Here is a 20,436-nt window from a genome sequence, read left to right on the forward strand (position 1 = left end):
AGGTTCAATCCCTGGGTTGGGAAGATCCTCTGGAGGGAGGGCATGGCAACCCACTCCAATATTCTTGTCTGGAGAATCCCAAGGACAGAGGAGTCTGGTGAACCACCATCCATAGGGTCACACAGAGTCAGATACAACTAAAGCTACTTAGCATGCACACGCCCTATATCACTGAAAGAAATATGAACCTGAATTTAAGGGTGATATAAAGTAATTGACAGCTCTATACAGGGTTACTAACATGATTCTAATTGACATGTTTTAAATTATCAATGTCGTTAAATTTTAAAAGCATACAATGTTTTCTACATGTACAGTTTTGTATATTAGTGAGCAGAAAACAAAGAGCTATGTGTTGAAAACAAGTAGATGATTTTTTATTTAATTAACTGCAAAGATTGGCATTAAATATGATTCTTTATTAAATACATAAATTAATTCCTGAGGTACTTTGGAATCCAGAGACCCTGCACTTACTTACACTATTGATTTAACTTTGTACAAATTGCTTATCCTTTCAAAGCTCCTTTTTCATTGTTGTTTTCATTTGTTTGTTTGTTTTGTTTTTGGTGAAAGCTTCAGCTTCTTAAAATACCAGGCACCAAAAGCCATAGTGAAGAATTTGAGGAGTGAATGAGTGATGTGGAAAATTGCAGAAAGCATAGAAATCAATAATAAGAAGTGGGCAAAAAAGGAGAGAGGTGCCAAAGTAGCTGAGCATGAAGTTGAGCTTACAGTATCTGTGTATGTGTATGAGTTTTAGTGAGAGAGAGACTTAACCATGTTTTAGTGCTGATGTGAGAGAATTTCTATCTAGACAACATTTAAAGTCATGAGAGAAAAGAGGATAATATGGAGAAAAGTCCCTGAATAACCCTTGGGGGATATTTGTCACATTAGGATCACATAAAATAAACAATATTCTCCAGAAATAATATAGTAATTTCTCTCTTGACTTATGCTCTCATGACACTGTTGTGTGTTTGTTCAGTTGCTAGGTCATGTCCAACTCCTTATGACCTTGTGGCCTGTAGCACACCAGGCTCCTCTGTCCTCCACCACTGCCTGGAGTTTGCTCATGGCATTATCATGAGATTTACCAAGTTGTGTTATGTTTGTATATTTGCATATATATCTCCCAGGTTAGGGAAAAATTGAGCACAGGTGGAGAAGGGGCGACAGAGGATGAGAAAGTTGGATAGCATCATAGACACGGTGGACAGGGATTTGAGCAAACTTCAGGAGATAGTGAAGGACAGTGAAGCATGGCAGGCTGCAGTTTGTGGGGTTGCAAGGAATTGGACACGACTGAGCAAGTGAACAACAATAACTCCCAGGTTAAGTTGTTAATTCTTTGAAATTTGAGGATTTATTTTGCTAATCCCTTTCCCCCTAGAACCTAATATCTTTGTATTCATTGAATAATGCAATGAAAATGCTACGTGAAATGCTATATGTATAACTATTATTACTGTTCAAATCATGAAGAAAATACATATAAAGTGCTTAATGATATATAATATGAATGAAAACCCCATTTGAAAGAGATGGATTCAATACTTGTGAAGAAGGAATTCAGAGGGCCTGGACTCCATCTCAGGCCTGTCCATGCTGATCCGATCTTGCTAGGCAGCCTCTCCAATGGACTCTGAATTCTGTGCTTAGCACCTGTGGGAGTGACAATGGAAGGATAAGACCCCCTCTGGGCAGGGGAATCTTGAAGATCACATCCAGGTTACTCATTGCCTAAGAGAAAAGAGACACTAATCACCCCTGCCTCCGGACAGTATCTATCAGCATGTAACCACAGGCTTATTGGTTATTAACTGATTGGAATGTAACCTCGGGTTTATTGATTACTAACTGTTTGAACACATAACACGTGAATGATGGGGTTATTGTGATTGTATTTACCCTTCCTTTGTAAGCCTCAAGGGATTTGGGCTGGTGGGTTTGGACACGTACACATGGGTTATAAAAGATTTTCACAAATGCTGGTCGGGGCCCTTGGCTAAGAGGAGACTCTGCCTTGGGCCCACCTGTGTAAACTGCACTCCACTATCTGCATTGTCCTTCTGAGTGAGTTTGTTTCTCGGAAAGCGTGGCTCTAACACTTGTAGCATTCAAAAGTTTCCTCTTAATGTTGTTTTCACATACCCTTTAGAGAAAATTTTAGAATGAAATATACGTGGCTTCTTATTGAGACTCTATAGTGGCAAAATTTCCAGTCTATTCTATCAGCTCTGTGTTCGGAGCTCATTAAAGATCTTAGAATTCCGAGATCCTGAGTATCAAACTGAAGGAAAGGATTGGAAGCATTATACAGTTTTTTGTTTGTTTTGCCTTGTGTTATCATCTGATGGCAAAGATTAAGTGTCCTGATGCCAATCAGTTGGGCTTAAAATTTGTAAGTATGTAGGCATTTACCCTTAAGCATAATCACTAATCTATCAAGTAATACTTTGATGATGACAGTATCATCAAATAAAAACTAATCATTCCATTGGTGACAACAGATTATAATATCTCACTTTTAAACTTCAAAATTATCAAAAGTAACTAGTTCCCTCTTGGCCTTGTAACCATGAGCACAATTAATTAGCTATTTAGTTCTGAAAGTTTTCAGAGCTACGAATTTTCACTTAAATGGAATTGAAAGTAGTCTTCACACAGAAACAAATGGAAATGTCTTTCCTGTTAAAAATTCACTTACCCAAACACATCCATTCTTGTTTCTAAGTACAGAAAATTATTAGTTGTCATAATTAAAGCTTTCCAAGAGGCATCTAAAGCAAATTACAAATAAGACATTTTAAATTCTGCTGACACTTTTCAAGAACATTTGTGATTATTACACCAGAGTCAAGAATTTAGTGAGAAAGTGAGTTTTAAGAGTTAAAATTCTTGTAAGACAAAAAGATCATGTACAACAAAAAGAAAAAAAAAATCCTCATAAAGAGTTCTGACTTAATATAAATCTCACTAAAGATTATAAAGAGCTTTATTCATATTCAAAAGTGGATCAAATCTTATGAATTTCTCTGAATTGACAGGGAGTTAAAAGGAAGTGGTGTGTAGGAGAGAGCAAGGTACCCGAGCCTTCTCATCAGCAGTCTAGTCAGGAAAGGGGTCTGGTGACTGCTCTAAGCATCCCACACAATTACTTCTGAAATTTGCTGCCAGTAAAATCTCTTTCCATCTTGAATTCAAGTCCTGTGATTGTCACCTAAATCGAGTGTTCAAAGTAGAATACCAAGTGCAAAACATTCCATTAAATGCTTTTTTTTTTCCATTTATGCTTTGGTGTCACCCGCCCACTCTGTTTATGTTTTTATACTAACCATCTTATATACACCCTCAGGCAAATGTGCATATATCCCAGAATAGTAATACACAAAGTGATACAGTACACATCATTATTACACCACAGCTTAAGTTTATATTTTTAGAGTGTATAAAAGCATGTGAAAAATTCCTCTCCCACAGATGAAATGCTCTTTGATATTCAGTTTTGAAAAGGTTATTAGCTCCAATAAAAAACTTTAAAAGTAGGGAAACTTGTTAAAAATGTTCCATCCATATGTTTGGCAGCCACATATTGGAACAGGTTCTAAAAGTCTCAGGAAAAGAGGAACAACCCTCACAACCTGAAAATGTGCTACCTGGATGGGATGGGATTGATACTTAGTCTACAGCCCTCACAACATGAAAATATGCTACATGGATGAAATGGTATTGATATTTAATCTGAAGGTCACATCCAAACATGTACCATTACCACAGTTATTGACAGAATTTTGTGTTCGTATGGAGGACAGGATAGACAACATGTCTTGAGTAATAGGGAAGAACAAATCTGATTCCATGCTTGATCTGTTTCTATTACTTTAACCTTTGTGTTCTGTTTATTGTTTTTACTACAGGTTAATCACAAATGGATGTTGCCTTTAGCTTGTGTGCACATGTGCATGTTAAGTTGTTTCAGTTGCGTCTGACTCTATGGAACCCTATGGACTGTAGCCCACGAGGCTCCTCTGTCCATGGAATTTTCCAGGCAAGAATACTGGAGTGGGTTGTCATGCCTTCCTCCAGGGAATCTTCCCAATCCAGGGTTCGAACACACATCTCTTATGTCTTCTGCATTGGCAGGTGAGTTCTTTATCACTATCACCACTTGGGAAGCATGTTGCCTATAGCTTAGAACACAAAATAGCCCATTTCAGGGAACTCTGCCTCCCATGCCTGAGTGTTAAGCTAAAATATTTTTGCTAAAGTTTACAGGAAACATCCCGACCAGACCCACCTGTGAATGGCAACAGGAAAGAAGAATGAACACATTCCCTCTGGAGTCTGGCTAGAACCAGGAAATATTTGAAATGATGCATTACCTTTTTTACATTACATCCTCATCTCCTCTGACCTTTGTTTTTATAAATGAAACTAGCACCCAAATTTGGGGAAGATGGTTCTTTGGGACAGTAGTCCACCATCTCCTTGGTCTCCTGATTTTCTGAATAAAATCATTATTCTTTGCCTCAACAGCTCATCTCTCAATTTATTGTCCTGTCATGTGGCAAGTAGTACAAAGTCAGAGTAGGTAACATTAACAAAGGAGTGTGAAATTCAAATTTGATTCACATCCCCTAAATAGAGAGAGAGATGATTAGACATATCATATCATGCCTTATCTTCTTTCTTTCCAAACTCCCTCTCAAGAGGTAAGAATACATTAAATGAGCAAATGACAAACTTAAAATAATAAAAGTTAATTATTTTTGATTAAGCTGAGATTCTTTTAAAAATGAACAAATATTTACTGAGTTCCTCTTTGATTTCAAGGCAAGTGTGTAGGGACTTGAAGTGTCTAGGGATATAAGAAAAAAAAAAATGACAGAAACAGTACCTGCTGTTGTTAAGCAGGAAATTAGCCATGAGCAATGAGAGGCAGCCCCATTGACTAAATGTCCAGTAACTGCCTAATCTCATCAAGCTCTTTGCCAGTCCTGTCCCAAACACAGCCCCGTCAGTAATCGAAATGCTCAAAGGATCTGAAAAAATCCCCCTGTGGGCAACTGTCCCCTCTCTGGCACAAGCACACACCTCACACTATCATGTCCTTAGATAACCTTGGTGACCATTGGGCTCATTAAATGTTCATAAATATTCCATGAATATGTGCATCTAATTATAACAGACAGAATTATGGGAAGGACATATGCAGCAGAGCCTCTTGTTATATAACCTGCAGCTCTCAGTTAAGACTGTCAGTCAATGACCTCCAGGATTATGCAAAAAACTTTGCCTTAAAAACTCTATATCACAGCCCTCCAGAGTCATTGCTTTCCTTGGCCTCGTCTATTTCTCTCTTGAAATAGGCTCTCTGTTCTCTCTTTAGCTTCAATAAACTCTCTTGTAACAAGTAAGACCTCAAATTCTTCTTTGTATCCTTACCAAGAAGCAACGCCAATGGGAAGAGGGGTCTCTAGACTCACTTCTGCTAACATTAAGATGGTTTTTTCTAGAATGCAGATATATAAAAGCTACCTTCGAATTTCACGGTGCTATAGGAGCACTCAGTCCTACTTGTATCTTGTAAGAAACTGGAGATGGGGGAATGCCTGGTAAAACAAAGGGATGAGCAGTTAACCTCTGAAATTTCACTTGTATCTTTAGTCTGAATCTTGTTTATGTAAAAGTAAGAAGCCACATTTTCCCTTCTGTCAAATTCTGCCTATTTCTGAAATAACTCTTCTCTTTCATAAATAATCCTTATATGAGACAAATGTTTTCCTGATTATTAAATTGTGTATTTTGCTGTAAAATGTGAAGACATATTAATCACCAAGTGATGAGGAGAAGGAATAGTAGAGGCAACAGGCACACCTTGGTAACCACTCCTCTCTCCCCTAGGAAACTTCATCTGTTAGGAATAAAGTCTTAAATTAGTGTCAGGGAACGTATGTTTCTTCACCATTCCAATTTGTTGTGCAAATAAAAAAGAAAAAAAACTATCATTATGGAGAAAGATCATAGATTCCCAATAAATATGTAATACCTGAGTTTGTAAATAAGAAATTGGCAAATTTATAGGATCTTTTGTAGTCTTCCTAATGCCTTAAGTTGAGTAAATCTACTGAGGGAACCACCCTGATCCAAATTGACCTCAGTCCTTGAAGAGTGTCCACATGAAATGGAGTCCCCTAAGGGTTAGCTCACAGTGGAAACACTTGAGAAATCCCACTCCTTCCATAGTCTGAATTAAGATTTGTGTCCTGCTGTTGGTCCCCAAACTGGAGTGTTCAAGGTTGAAATCTGAACCTGGCCCCAGTATGTGGAAGGTAAGTAAAGACTGGATAAAGAATCCAGTCACTCCAGATTGACAGGCAACAGGTCTAAGAAGCAAGGAACTTATACATGGGATGTGTCATGGGCACAACAGGATGAGTAGGTCTTCACACTACCTGCCAAAATTTTAAAAGTCTATAAAGAGGACTAGGTTTTGTCATATATACTATTCAAGTGGCTTGAGCAATGCCTTACCCTCTCAAGTCTGTGTCCCTGGAACAGCTCCTAATGTGGGAATGGTGGGCAGAGTGCACTTTCCAAGGATGGGGGAGGAGCAAGGAACTTCCAACTGCCTGAGTCCAGTTCTTGGGTCAATCCAAGGTTACAGCCTTTCGATGACCTTCTCCAACCACCTGCCGACCAATACTAAGATCAAAATCAAAGACCTCCAGGATAACTTGTGAGGTCCTATGTATCCTTGGAGTGACAAAACACCCAAAATGTCAGTGTGATTTGATCTTTTGGATTTCTCTCTCTGCCTGATCTCTAGTTCATGGACTGACTGTCAACTTGCCTTATCTCAGTCTCTCTTCATGATTGCAGACTCTTCCTGAATCTTTCACCATCCACACACACACACACACACACACACACACACACACACAAAGAGATGTTTTAGGACATGATAGCTTTAATATAACCTTTAAGAAGGGCTAGATCTGCTGTCCTTATTTTTCTCCCCATTCTACCCCACACATATTGCTTGGGACTCTGACATGAAATAACCGATTTCTCAGAACCCCGTTTCAGATCATTAGGGCCCTGTCCTCTTCCCCTGTACTGTACATCTTTATATGTTACACAGCACCTCTAGAGAAGCCTTTCTTACACTTTATGCATATTTAAGTTTATTTGTTATTTGCACAATCATATTTAACATGATTTACTGAATGTTTCTATACGCCAGGAATTTCTAAATACTTTATATTCATCATGTTTTTCCTGTAGTATGTACATAGCATATAGGATAATACCTAACACATAGGTCTTACTAATATTTGTTGAATGATATTATGACATTATCCAAATTTACAGTAGTAAAATTGACTTATAGAAACAGCAATTTGACCAAAATGCAGATTTCTAATTTTTAGCTTCCTTTTCACAACTAGTTTTAAGCTGCAATTACTAACCTGATTTTTTGTCAACTACTTTTGAGTTGATCTTTTGCTGTTTTTTGTGTTTAAGTTCCCATCATGACAATAACTTTCCTTCTTCTCATATTTTGCAGTTAAAACTAACAAGAATATAATAATTTAACTTCACAGAATTTTCTTTATTCCTTGTAATCCAAGATATTGTTTTAAAATATTATTTGGCATATTTTCCATCTCAGTAATTTTAGTTTCACTTTCATCATTAAAGCTAATCCAATTTATCCAACAGTAAACAAAAACTTTAATTGGAAATTCACTGTATAGAAATTATATATCAATTAAAAAATAAAATAAAACAGGCTGAGGGCCATTGCCTTGGAGAAGAGAGTATAAAAAGAAGTCACAGTGAACTTTTGGATTTGAGTTTCCAAAGAAGTTTCTAGAAGCTGATTCTGGACTTAAATACAAAAAAAAAGTCATGATAAATGGAAGTATAACTTTTAAAATAAATGATTTTCAAGTTCTTTTATATAGTTATTCAGTATTTATTATAGATGTTTACTTATCATTACATAGAATCTTATTATTTGAGCTCTTCAAGGGTATGCTTACATGTGTGTATACACATTTCATTACATTTGCAACATTTTGTGCAGACCTTGAGAGAAAACTTATTGACCAAAAATGAATTTTAATTGCAAGATAAAGAGAGGTTTACCAATGAATTCTAAAAAATCAATTGCTTATGTATTAACTGTTTCATTTGTATAAATTACAATTGCAGATAACTCTAATAGCCCAGACACTTCATTTTAGTGTATTAATTATTCAGTGGTTGTATAGATTTCAAGTACACATAAAGACCTGAAAAAGTCTTATCAAAATGCATATTGCTAAGCCTCATAATCCAAATTCAGAGTCAGTATATCATTGAGGGCCTAGAAATCTGAAATCAACAAATACCAAAGGTGATTCTGATGTACAAGATACAAGCAAAACATCAGTGAAATAAGGACTAGTCAGAATGGCACTGGACAAGGAAAAAGAAAGTCAAACTTATAAATGTGACTTTAGCTTGATCAGTCTTGTGATCATTAGAAAATCATTTAGTTATTTAATTTTGCTGTATTATCCTTAGCTGGAATATGAACAAATTGAATTTGTATTTTCAACAAGGAAAATTTTATGTAACCCTTAATATTTTCACAATTTTTAATCTATAATATATCAATTGTATTAAATCCAAAGTTAAAATGCAAGTTTTTCCCCTCTAATAATCTCATTTATAGTCAAGAATGAAAATTCAAATTGTATCCAATTTATATGAAATAAGTTTCTGTATTTGAACCTGAGACTATGAGGTCTCTGCACTTATGGTTTTGTGATTTGAGGATATTCAAAGTAATTTAGAACATTTTGGTATTATTAAATAGATATCTTCATTTTAAAAGTTCTAATTCATATACTACAGAAAATAATTTGTATATAACCCTAATTCCACTTAGTTAGAATGCAATTGTGTAACCCTCTCCTGCTCTCTTTTTTTAAATTTTTTCAAGAGGGATAGCAAGCATAAGCAAACAAAAAAGTGATGTCTAAGCTAAAACACACCGAAGAGCTTTAATTTCCTTGATTTGTCATAGAGTATAGGGTTCGTTCAAGGACAGTCTAATGCCTGCATCTACAGAATGACTCTCAAGACAATATGTATAAAGCAATAACTCTTATTTATCAAAGATAGCTTGTCTTTGGCCACTATAACTTATAAGGGAAGCACATTGATATTTATAAAACATATCAAAGACATAAAAGCAAAAACAAAACATGGGCATGTCAACATTTATTTTCCCTGAAAAAAAATCTGTGAACAGAATTCTGTAGCATAAATAATACTAGTAATATCAAACCTTTATTGTGTGTTATACAATATCAACATATGTTTTAATATGTCAGTGTTACAATTAAAGAAGATATCAATTGGTATGATAGTTTTTACCTTCTTGCAGAGACATCCAACTAATAAATATCATATTCATCACTGGAATCCAGGGACTTCTTTCACTAAACTATGCTCCCAGATTAAATCTCTCAGAGTAAATAAGGAATTTTTCATCACTCATGTAATGTAGCCTTCTCTTAACTACATCCACTCCAATCACCTTCATTTCTTCCATGTTACATGTCATCATTAACAAAGATTTTTGTTGATTTTTCTTTATGAATAACAAGAAAGTATACTCCATAAACTTGGTACCATATCTAGTTGTTCTCTGTGGCATTATCTTGAAGAATGCTTAGAATGGAGTAGATGCTTCTTAGTTTTGTTTACTGACTAAATAACAAATGAAAAGTCTGGGTATTTTTAATTTTATTTTTCCTTTATTTCTTTTCTTCCTTTCATTTAAAAAAATGAACAACACATTTCTATTTATGGCTTAGTTTTGCTTCTGCAAAAAGTCATGGCAAGACTTATTTTTGGTGCAGTAAAAGAGATTCTTGAAACATATCCATTTATAGTTGTTGGGAACTGTGAAGGGTCTGAGACTTAACCCTACCCACAAACTAACAATTTAGCTGGCCAGTGTTTTATAGATATTGACAGAAACCACAAGACTCCTATACCAGAGACAAGGCACAGTAGGAAGCATAAGCTTCAAGTTCACATCAGTCTCCCTCACTACCCAAGACCTGTGGTCTAAGTACAGAGGTCTAAATGATTCTGTACACAAAGCAGTTTGTGTAACAGCAGAGGAGGCTCAACCTTAGGAAAACCCCAATCTTATAAACGAGGTTATTGACAAACTTTGCAGATATTAACTTTAGTTTCTTCTTCAGGAAGTAAATCCATTCTCTTCCCTGGAGGGACTCACCATCTTCATCATCCATGGCTGTTTATAATACAAATATCCTTGGGAACATAGTCTAGAACATGGTTAACAAAAACATTCAGAAACCCAAAAGATACAAGGAAAATTATCTCCCCAAAATAGCCTGAATCAGATATATATAACAGATTTACATGCCTTTTATTTTACTTGAGATTCTTTTCCTTTCAATTATCATGAATTGATATGCACGTAAATTACAACAAAATGCTTCAGTTTGATAAAGAGGCTCCTATAATGATGGGACTGCAAGGAGATCCAATCAGTCAATCCCTAAAGGAAATCAGCCCTGAATATGCATTGAAAGTACTGATGCTGAAGCTGAAACTCCAATACTTTGGCCACCTGATGTGAAGAACTTACTCATTGGAAAAGACCCTGATGCTGGGAAAGATTGAAGGCAGGAGGAGAAGGGGACAACAGAGGATGAGATGGTTGGATGGCATCACCAACTTGATGGATATGAGTTTGAGTAAGCTCTGGGAGTTGGTGATGGACAGGGAAGCCTGGCTTGATGCAGTCCCTCAGGTCACAAAGAGTCGGACATGGCTGAGCGACTGGATTGAACTGATAATGATGTGGTTCAGTTGGTAAAGAATCTACCTGCAATGCGGGAGACCAAGGTTCTATCCCTGGGTTGGGATGATTCCCTGGAGAAGGGAAAAGTTACCCATTCTAGTATTTTGGCCCGGAGAATTCCATTGACTGTATAGTCCATGGGATCACGAAGAGTAGAACATGACTGAGTGATTTTCGCTTTCATAATGATGTTAGACAGTGAAAAATGAACAATGTAATCATTTACATGTTTAAAAAACACTTATGTTTCCTTATTTATATTTTTCTACCAGACGCAAAGAGTCAAACCTTAAGAAAACACTCTGATGCTGGGAAAGATTGAAGGCAGGAGGAGAATGGGATGACAGAGGATGAGATGGCTGGATGGCATCACTGACTCGATGGACAGGAGTTTGAGCAAACTCTGGGAGATGGTGAAGCACACCTGGTGTGCCATAGTCCCTGAGGTCGCGAATGGACGTGACTGAGTGACTGAACAGCAACAACAATTTTGTTACTCTGATCTTTTTAGATTTTCAGACTTAGTGCTTGGTCTTTCAGCAATTTTCCAACATAGATTATGTCACTCTATGTTTTATATTTGGAGATCTATGAATAAATAATCTTGGTAATACACACTTCCTAAGTCAATGTTGATAAAATGCTTTGTAGATGAAAAACAATTGATTGTCACTGTGCAAAATGTTTAATGTGTGCCTGAACCCTGTGGATGAGAAGTCAGCTGCAACAAATTTTATTTGATCAAAGTGTGTGAGATTGTAAGTGAAGTTAGGGAATAAATTGACCACTTGTAATTGAAAAGAATTATTTAAAATGCTGGTGATATACATTCAATGGGCTAAACAATAAAAGATTATCAGCACCATATTTCTCATACAAACTACAATTAGGCTACAATTAAAGGGGTGGCATTCAAAAGTAAGGGGATTGATACAATTTGAGGTATAGTATTTAAGCACATAAATGGCATCAAAGAGCATGGCACACATTTTGGAAACATTGTGTCAATGTATGTGCAAATACTTGTAAAATGATTATGTAGTTGAAACAGATGGCCGAGTAAGAGGTTGTGGGACACACCTCCTCCAAGAGTGCATTAAAAAATGCATCTACACGTGGAAAAAAATCTCACTGAAAACAAACTAGAAACTATTAGAAAAGCCTCTGTACAAACAAGCCTGTGGGAAATTGAGAAGGAGGATTGAGTAGGATGGGAAGAGAAGGGGTCACATTGGACCCTGTGACCCTGGGGTGGGGCCTCTGAGGAGATCTCCCCCGTGGACTCAAGGGTGACTCAAGCCTTACAATGAGCTCACCAGTCCTGCAAAGACAAGTCCCTCTGGCCATTCGGAGGGCCATTGGGTCTGACAGGGGAGCTCTGGGAAGCCTGGGCTCCACTCTCAGGAGTTCAAATGCACTGGATGCAAATGCTCCTGAAGAGGTGGGGAGGGCTGCTGGAGTGACGGCCTGGGCCCCGCGACCCCCCGGGAATGTGGCCCAGCCTGAGTCAAGTGACTGCTCCAGCTCTGCTCACTTCACATGACGCCTTCACACTAGACAAAGGGCAGCCTTAGCCAGAGAGAGAGCTCAGCCGGGGGCCACAGAAATGACTCAGACCCGGGTGGCATCTGTGTGGCCATTGGCGGCCCTTACTTAGGCAGCATATTGGCGACAGTCCCAGTCTCTGAGAGTGCCCACCCGTGTGCATGCTGAGAACCCCCACAGCCCTAGCGCCCTGCGGCACTGCCCCGCAGAGGGAGGGCTGGCGGAGTCGGGGTGCTGTGGCCACTGTGCGGGATGCGGGAGCTCAGGCCCGAGGCGCCTGAACAGCGTGGGGGCCGCCGTGGCTGCCACTTACGCGGACGGAAAGCCGGAGGCAGCCTGGCCCGCTGTCTGTGGTCAGTCTGCCCCAGCCTGCCCCGTCACAGGAGGACAGACCACCCCGGCCCCTCCTGGTTCACCACTGACCCCCGCCGGGGTCGAGGGTCCCAGAGCTGCGAGAGGGGAGAGTGTGCACTTAAAGGGAGCTGAGCCAGCTTGGATTCACACCTCAGACCCAGCTCCAGCTCTAGACCCTCTGTCTCAGTCCCCACATCCCACCCAGAGATAGCTTGTCCACACACCGGGGAAAAGACGTTACCGTGTTCACATCAGCCCAGCCCTCCCAGCAAAGGCCCTGGGCACACACAGCTCATACAGGGGCACTCCCTCATAAGGCCGCGATTTCAAGACAACAATGGGTAAAAATTTAAAAAATTACCTATGTTCACAGAGACAGAGAAAGTTAAGCAAAATAAGACAGAGAACTAGTCAAATCCTGAAAAATATAATGACAGAAATAAACAATTTACCAGATAAAGAATTCAAAGCACTAGTAATAAGAATGGTAACTGAATTATGGAAAAGAATAGATTAACACAGTGAGAATTTTAATAAGAAAGTAAAAAATATTTTTTAAAAAGATCCAGGAAGGGCTGGAGAATATAATATCTAAAGTTAAAAAAAAAAAAGGACTAAATAGAACACATAGATTATCTGGAAGATAAAATAATGGAAATCACCCAATCAGACCAGCAAAGAGAAAAACAAAAGAAAAAAGTGAGAGCAGCTTGAGAGATCATAAAGCATGTCAACATCCAGATTATAGGGGTCCTACAAGGAGAAGGAAGGGAAAAGGGTGTAAAGAATGTATTTAATAAAATGATGGCAGAAAATTTTCCAAACATGATGAAGGAAATAAGTAGCCAGGTACAGAAAGCACAGTGAGTCCCAAGCAAGATGAACACAAAAAGATCCATGCCAAGACATGTCGTTATTAATATGGTAAAAGTTAAAGAGAATTCTACAGGCTGCAAGAAGGAATTCCCTGCTGATTCAGTGGTTGCGAGTCCACCTCTCCATGCAGGGGGTGTGGATTCAGCCGCTGGTCCAGGATCTGGACCCTGAATGCCACGAGGTGGGTAGGCCTGTGCATCACAACTCCTGAGCTCCTGCCCAAGAGCTCACATGCCACAGCTACTGAGCCCACACGCCCTAGAGCCTGTGTCTGCAACAAGAGAAGCCACCACAATGAGAAGCTTGTGCAGCACAACTGAAGAGTAGCCCCTGCTTGCCACGGCTAGAGAAGAGCCCACGAGCATCAGTGAAGACCCAGCACAGCCAAAAATAAAGATAATTAAATACATCAATTTAAAATATCAGTGACTCCATAGAGGCTACAAGATAAAAAGAGTGATAGGCAAGGGAGCCACCATAAGTGTGTTGGCTGATTTTTCTGCAGAAACTTTGCAGACCAGAGCAAGTGGCATGATATATTCAAAGTGCTGAGAAGAAGGAAAAACAAAAATACAGCCTAGGATACTCTGCTCGACAATATTACTATTTAGAATTGAAGGAGAAATAAATACCTTTCCTGAGAAGCAAAACTAAAAGAGCTCATCAATACTAAACCTATACTAAAAAAAAAAAAAGTTAAATTAGTCTTTTCTAAGTGGAAAAGAAAAGGCTATTACAAGAAGTAATAATCTTGTAGATCTTTTAGAATGTGTTTGAACCTAAATGATTACAAGGTTTAAACTAGAAGATTTAGCTGTAGGTCAACATATATGAGCCTCAATTTAATAAAAAATCAAAAACCTATAATAGATACACAAATACTAAAAAGAAAGGAACACAAGCATAGTACTGAATAAAATCATCAAAACACTAGGGAAGAGAAAAAAAGAAATGTACAGAGAACAACTACAAAAATATAAAAAGAAAAATAAGCAATGGAATGACAATAAATACATAACTATCAGTAGCCAAATAAAAGGCTTCCCAGGTGGCACTAGAGGTAAAGAACCCACCTGTCACTGCTCGAGACATAAGAGGCATGAGTTTGATCTCTGGGTCAAGAAGATCCCCTGGAGAAGGGAATGGTAACCCACTCCAGTCTTCTTGCCTGGAGAATCCCAAGAACAGAGGAAACTGGTAAGCTACTGTCCATGGGGTCGCAAAGAGTCAGACATGACTGAGTGACTGAACACACATACATGCGTGAGTTTATATTATATAATAACCTACTATGGATCGTATCATTGGAAATATTTTCCCCCTTTCAGTAAGTTGTCTTTTCATTTTGTGAATGGTTTCCTTTATTGAGCAAGAGCCTTTAATTAGGTCCCATTTGTTTATTTTTCATTTTTGTTTTTATTTCTTTTGCTTTAAGAGTTAGATAAAAAAAAAATATTATGTCAGAGTGTTCTCCCTATGTTCTTTTCCAAAAATATATTATGTCAGAGTGTTCTCCCTATGTTCTTTTCCAGAAAATTATATATGAAAAGTGAAAAGTGAAAGTGAAGTCGCTCAGTCTTGTCCTACTCTTTGTGACCCCATGGACTGCAGCACGCCAGGCCTCCCTGTCCATCACCAACTCCCGGAGCCTAGCCAAACTCAAATCTGTCTGTGTGCTTGGAGAAGGCAATGGCACCTCACTCCAGTACTCTTGCCTGGAAAATCCCATGGGTGGAGGAGCCTGGTAGGCTGCAGTTCATGGGGTCTCGAACAGTCGGATACGACTGAGCAACTTCACTTTCACTGTTCACTTTTATACATTGGAGAAGGAGATGGCAACCCACTCCAGTGTTCTTGCCTGGAGAATCCCAGAGACGGCAGAGCCTGGTGGGCTGCCGTCTATGGGGTCGCACAGAGTCGGACACGACTGAGCGACTTAGCAGCAGCAGCAGCAGTGTTCTCACATAAATGAGAAAGTGCCTTTTTTACTTTATCTGTTGTTTTGTTAAGTAAAGTTTGTATGTTGCATTAAAAAATCTATATATAGACAGTTCATGCAACTCAATAAAAAAAAATTAATAACCTGATTTTAAAAATGAGCAGAAGACCAGAAAAGACATTTTTTTCAAAGGAGACATACAAATGACAAACAGGCACATGAAAAGATAGTCAACACTGCTAATTATTGGAAAAATGCAAATCAAAATCATAATGAGATATCACCTTACACCCATCAGAATGACTATCCTCCAAAAGATCACAAATGTTGGAAAGGATATTGGGAAAAGGGAACCCTTGTACACTGTTGTTTGGAATATAAATTGATGCAACTACTATGGAAAAATCTATGTAGGTCTCTCAAAATACTAAAAATAGAGCTAACATATTATCCATCAATTCTACTGCTCTGTATATAGCTGAAGAAAACAAAACACTAATTCAAAAAGATACATGCACCCTAATATTTGTAACAGCATTACTTACAATAAGTAAAATATAGAAGTGACCCAAATGTCCATCAACAGATGAATTCAGAAAGAAGATATGTATACATTTATAATGGATTATTACTCAAACATAAAAAGAGCGAAATTTGCCATTCACAACCACATGGATGGACCTAGAGGTTATTATGCTTAGAGAAATAAGACAAAGACAAATACTATATGTTATCACTTATATGTGAAATCTAAAAAAACAGAAAACAAAACAAAAACTCCAAACAACATGAATGTTCATAAAAGACAGACAAAGAGTCACAGATACAGAACACAAACAAATGGATACCAATGGGGAGAGGGAAGGTGGGAGCGGTAGGATAAGGACATCGGATTCAGGGATACAAACTACTATTTATAAAATAGATAAACAACAACTATATATTATACAGCACAGAGAAATATAGACATTACTCCTTATAACTTTAGAGTATAATCTACAAAAACACACCAAACCATTATGCTGTATGCTGGAAACTAACATAATATTGTAGATCAACTATATTTCAATATAAAAAGAAAGATTATGGCTCCCCTACATTGGAGAACACAAATAATGAAAAGAGGAAGCAGCATAATTGACTTAGAAGAGAAACATATGATTATTGATGAATTAAACAGAAAAGCTTTAAAAATAAGCAATCAATGTTAGGCACTTCTAACATAAGTCAAATTAAAATAAGGAATACATTTAAAGAATGTTTATGTGAAGCTCTTAAAATAAAATTAAACTGGAACAGCAAGCAACAAAGAAACAGAGGGTCACAATGTATATTAAGATCCCAATTAGTCATGATATTAGGAAGGAATGCTTTGTTTAAAAAGGAGGAAATATCTTGATAAATGGAAGTGATTATATTTTGTATATTAACAAGAAAAAAGTAAAACAGCACAACTTATAGTTAGACCAGTAGTGGTAATTGATAGTAAGAGATGAACAAGATATGATAATACTTCAGAGAAAGAGCAGCATATATTTTACAGCTAGAAAATTAGACACAAGTTTTTATATGTAGCACCCTCTAATTCTCCTTTTATAGGAGAATTTCAGGAAAATTGGAAATATCAAGGGAACATTTCACCCAAAGACGGGCACAATAAAGGACAGAAGCAGTAGAGACCTAGTGGAAATAGAAGAAATCAAGAAGAGTTGGAAGGAATACATGGAACAAGAGTACAGAAAAGATCTTGAACCGGATAACCACATGTTGTGATCACTCACACAGAGCCAGACCTTCTGTAGGGTGAGGTCAAGTAAGCCTTAGGAAGCCTTGCTGTGAGTAAAGCTAGTAGACGAGATGGAACTCCAGTAGAGCTATTTAAAACCCTAAAAGATGATGCATCAGAATGCTACACTCAATATGTCAGCAAATTTGGAAAACACAGGAGTGGCCACAGGACTGGAAAAGGTCAACCTCTTTCCAATTCTGAAGAAGGGCAGTATGAAAGAATATTCAAACCATGGGACAGTTGCACTCATGTTCCATGCTAGTAAGTGAAGTGAAGTCAGTCAATCATGTCCAACTTTTTGCAACCCCATGGACAGTAGCCTACCACACTCCTCTGGCCATGGGATTTTCCAGGCAAGAATACTGGAGTGGGTTGCTATTAGTAAGGTCATGCTCAAAATCTTGCATGCTAGGCTTCAGCATTACAGGAACCAAGAACTTTCAGATATCCAAGCTGGGTTTACAAAAGGCAGAGGAACCATAGATCAAATTGTCAACATTTGCTGGATAATGAAGAAAGCAAGGAAATTCCAGAAAAAATATCTCCCTCTGTTTCATCAACTACGCCAAAGTCTTTGACTGTATGGATCACAACAAACTGTAGAAAACTCTTAAAGAGATGGGAATACAAAACCATCTTGCTTGTCTCCTGAGAAACCTCTATGCAGATCAAGAAGCAACATTTAGAATCCCATATGGAACAATTGACTTGTTCAGGACTGAGAAAGGAGTACAACAAGGCTGTTAATTGTCACCCTGTTTATTTAACCTATTTGCTGAGCACATCATGAGGAATGCCAGGCTGGATGAGTTACAAGCTGGTATCAAGATAGGTGGGACAAACATCAACAACCTCAGATACGTGGATGATACCACTCTAAGGTATGAAACTGAAGAGGGACTAAAGCATCTTTTGATGAGGGTGAAGGAGAACAGTGAAAAAGCCAGCTTCAGTTCAGTTCAGTTCAGTCCCACAGTCGTGTCCAACTCTTTGCAACCCCATGAATCGCAGCATGCCAGGCCTCCCTGTTCATCACAAACTCGTGGAGATTACTCAAACTCATGCCCATCAAGTCGGTGATGCCATCCAGCCATCTCATCCTCTGTCATCCCCTTCTCCTCCTGTCCTCAATCCCCCAGCATCAGGGTCTTTTCCAACGAGTCAACTCTTCACATGAGGTGGCCAAAATATTAAAAAATCTAAGATTATGGCATGTGGTCCCATTATTTCTTGGCAAATAGAAGGGGAAAAGGTGGAAATATTGACCAATTTCTTCTTCTTGGGCTCTAAAATCACTGGAATGGTGACTGTGACCATGAAATCAGAAGATGATTGCTTCTTGGCAGGAAAGCTATGATAAAAGTAGACAGTGTGTTGAAAAGCAAAGACATCACTTTGCAGACAAAAGTCTGATCGTCAAGGCTATGGTCTTTCCAGTGGTCACATACAGTTGTAAGAGCTTGATCTCTCTCTCTCTATATATATATATATATATATATATATATATATATATATATATATATAAATCATAAAGAAGGCAGAGCACCAAAGAATTGATGCTTTTGAACTGTGGTGCTGTAGAAGACTCCTGAGAGTCCCTTGGACAGCAAGGAGATCAAACCAGTCAGTCTTAAAGGAAATCAACCCTGAATACTCATTGGAAAGACTGATGCTGAAGCTGAAGCTCCAGTATTTTGGCCATTTGGTGAGAAGAGCTGACTCACTGGAAAAGACCCTGATCCTGGGAAAGATTGAGGACGGAAGAAGAAGAGTGTCGGAGGATGAGATGTCTGGATGGCATCACCTATGCAATGGACACGAACTTGGGCAAATTTTGTGAAATGGTGAGGGACAGAGAGGTCTGGTGTGCTGCAGTTTATGGGGTAGCAGAAAGTCTGAAACGACTGGACAACTGAAAAACAAGGGAATATATTACACAGATAATAATTATCAACATTCCATTTGGCCCATGTTTGGTAAAAGGAATGGACACAACTTCAGCAGACAAATAAGAATCAGTTACTGCAGTACTACGAGCTATTTTCCTGGTCGTTCTTGTATCTTGTTTTCTTCTGATCAATGACAGAAACAGAGTTATAGGTAGTAACATGGAATTGTTGTTCATTACATAATTAGCAATTGATACAACTGACTATTGTAAGTGACTTCTTTTCAAGGATAAATTTGCATTAAAATATTTCAATTGTCAAGGAAATGACTGTGGTTATGCTTTCAGAATGCAAATGAAAATAGTCATTATTTCTCCTACTTACATCATAGCAGAGGATGAATGTACCCTAGAACCCCAGTAGAGTCCAGAACCATACTGTTTTTTTTTTCTACATTGTAAAGTAGAAGGTTAGGTTAGGTAATCTCTAACTTTCATTCCAAGTAAAGGATGATGTACTATCCTGGGTAAGATCCTGGAGCAAAGATATTAAGGAAGAAAAAAAAAAAAAAACTAAGGAGATATAAAATGAGGAATAGCTTAATTATAAGCTATTGGTATTGGTTTATTTATTTTAACAAATTTATCATATTGAGATGTTAATAATGGGAGAAACTAGGTATACTGTATATGGAAACTCTTTGTATACTGTATATACAATCATTTTGTAAATGTCTCTCTACTGAGTTAAGTTTACTGAAAATTAGTTATTTCACAGAATATTTAAAATGTTTTTAAGCAAAGTAATGAGCTTATCCATTATCCCTCGAGTTTTTGTTGTGTTCATTTTTGATTCCCTGAAACCCCTCCTCCATTTTCAGGTAATTGGTAATATGCTTTCTGCTTAAGTGGAATAAACTTTGAATTTTCTAGAATTTTATTTAAAAAAATTCCTTCAGATGCACTGTTTTTGGTCTTTTTTCAACCAACATAATTAATTTGGACTTCTTTTATCCAGCATAATTACTGTGGTATCCAGTCATTTAACTATGCATTTCAGTGGTTCAATCCATCCCTTAGTGCTTCTAGATAATATTATTTGCATGAAAGATTCAATACCCCAATTATTCTCTCCATGG

The sequence above is a fragment of the Odocoileus virginianus genome, chromosome 8 (genome assembly GCF_023699985.2).
Source record: "Odocoileus virginianus isolate 20LAN1187 ecotype Illinois chromosome 8, Ovbor_1.2, whole genome shotgun sequence".
NCBI classification, from domain to species: domain Eukaryota; kingdom Metazoa; phylum Chordata; class Mammalia; order Artiodactyla; family Cervidae; genus Odocoileus; species Odocoileus virginianus.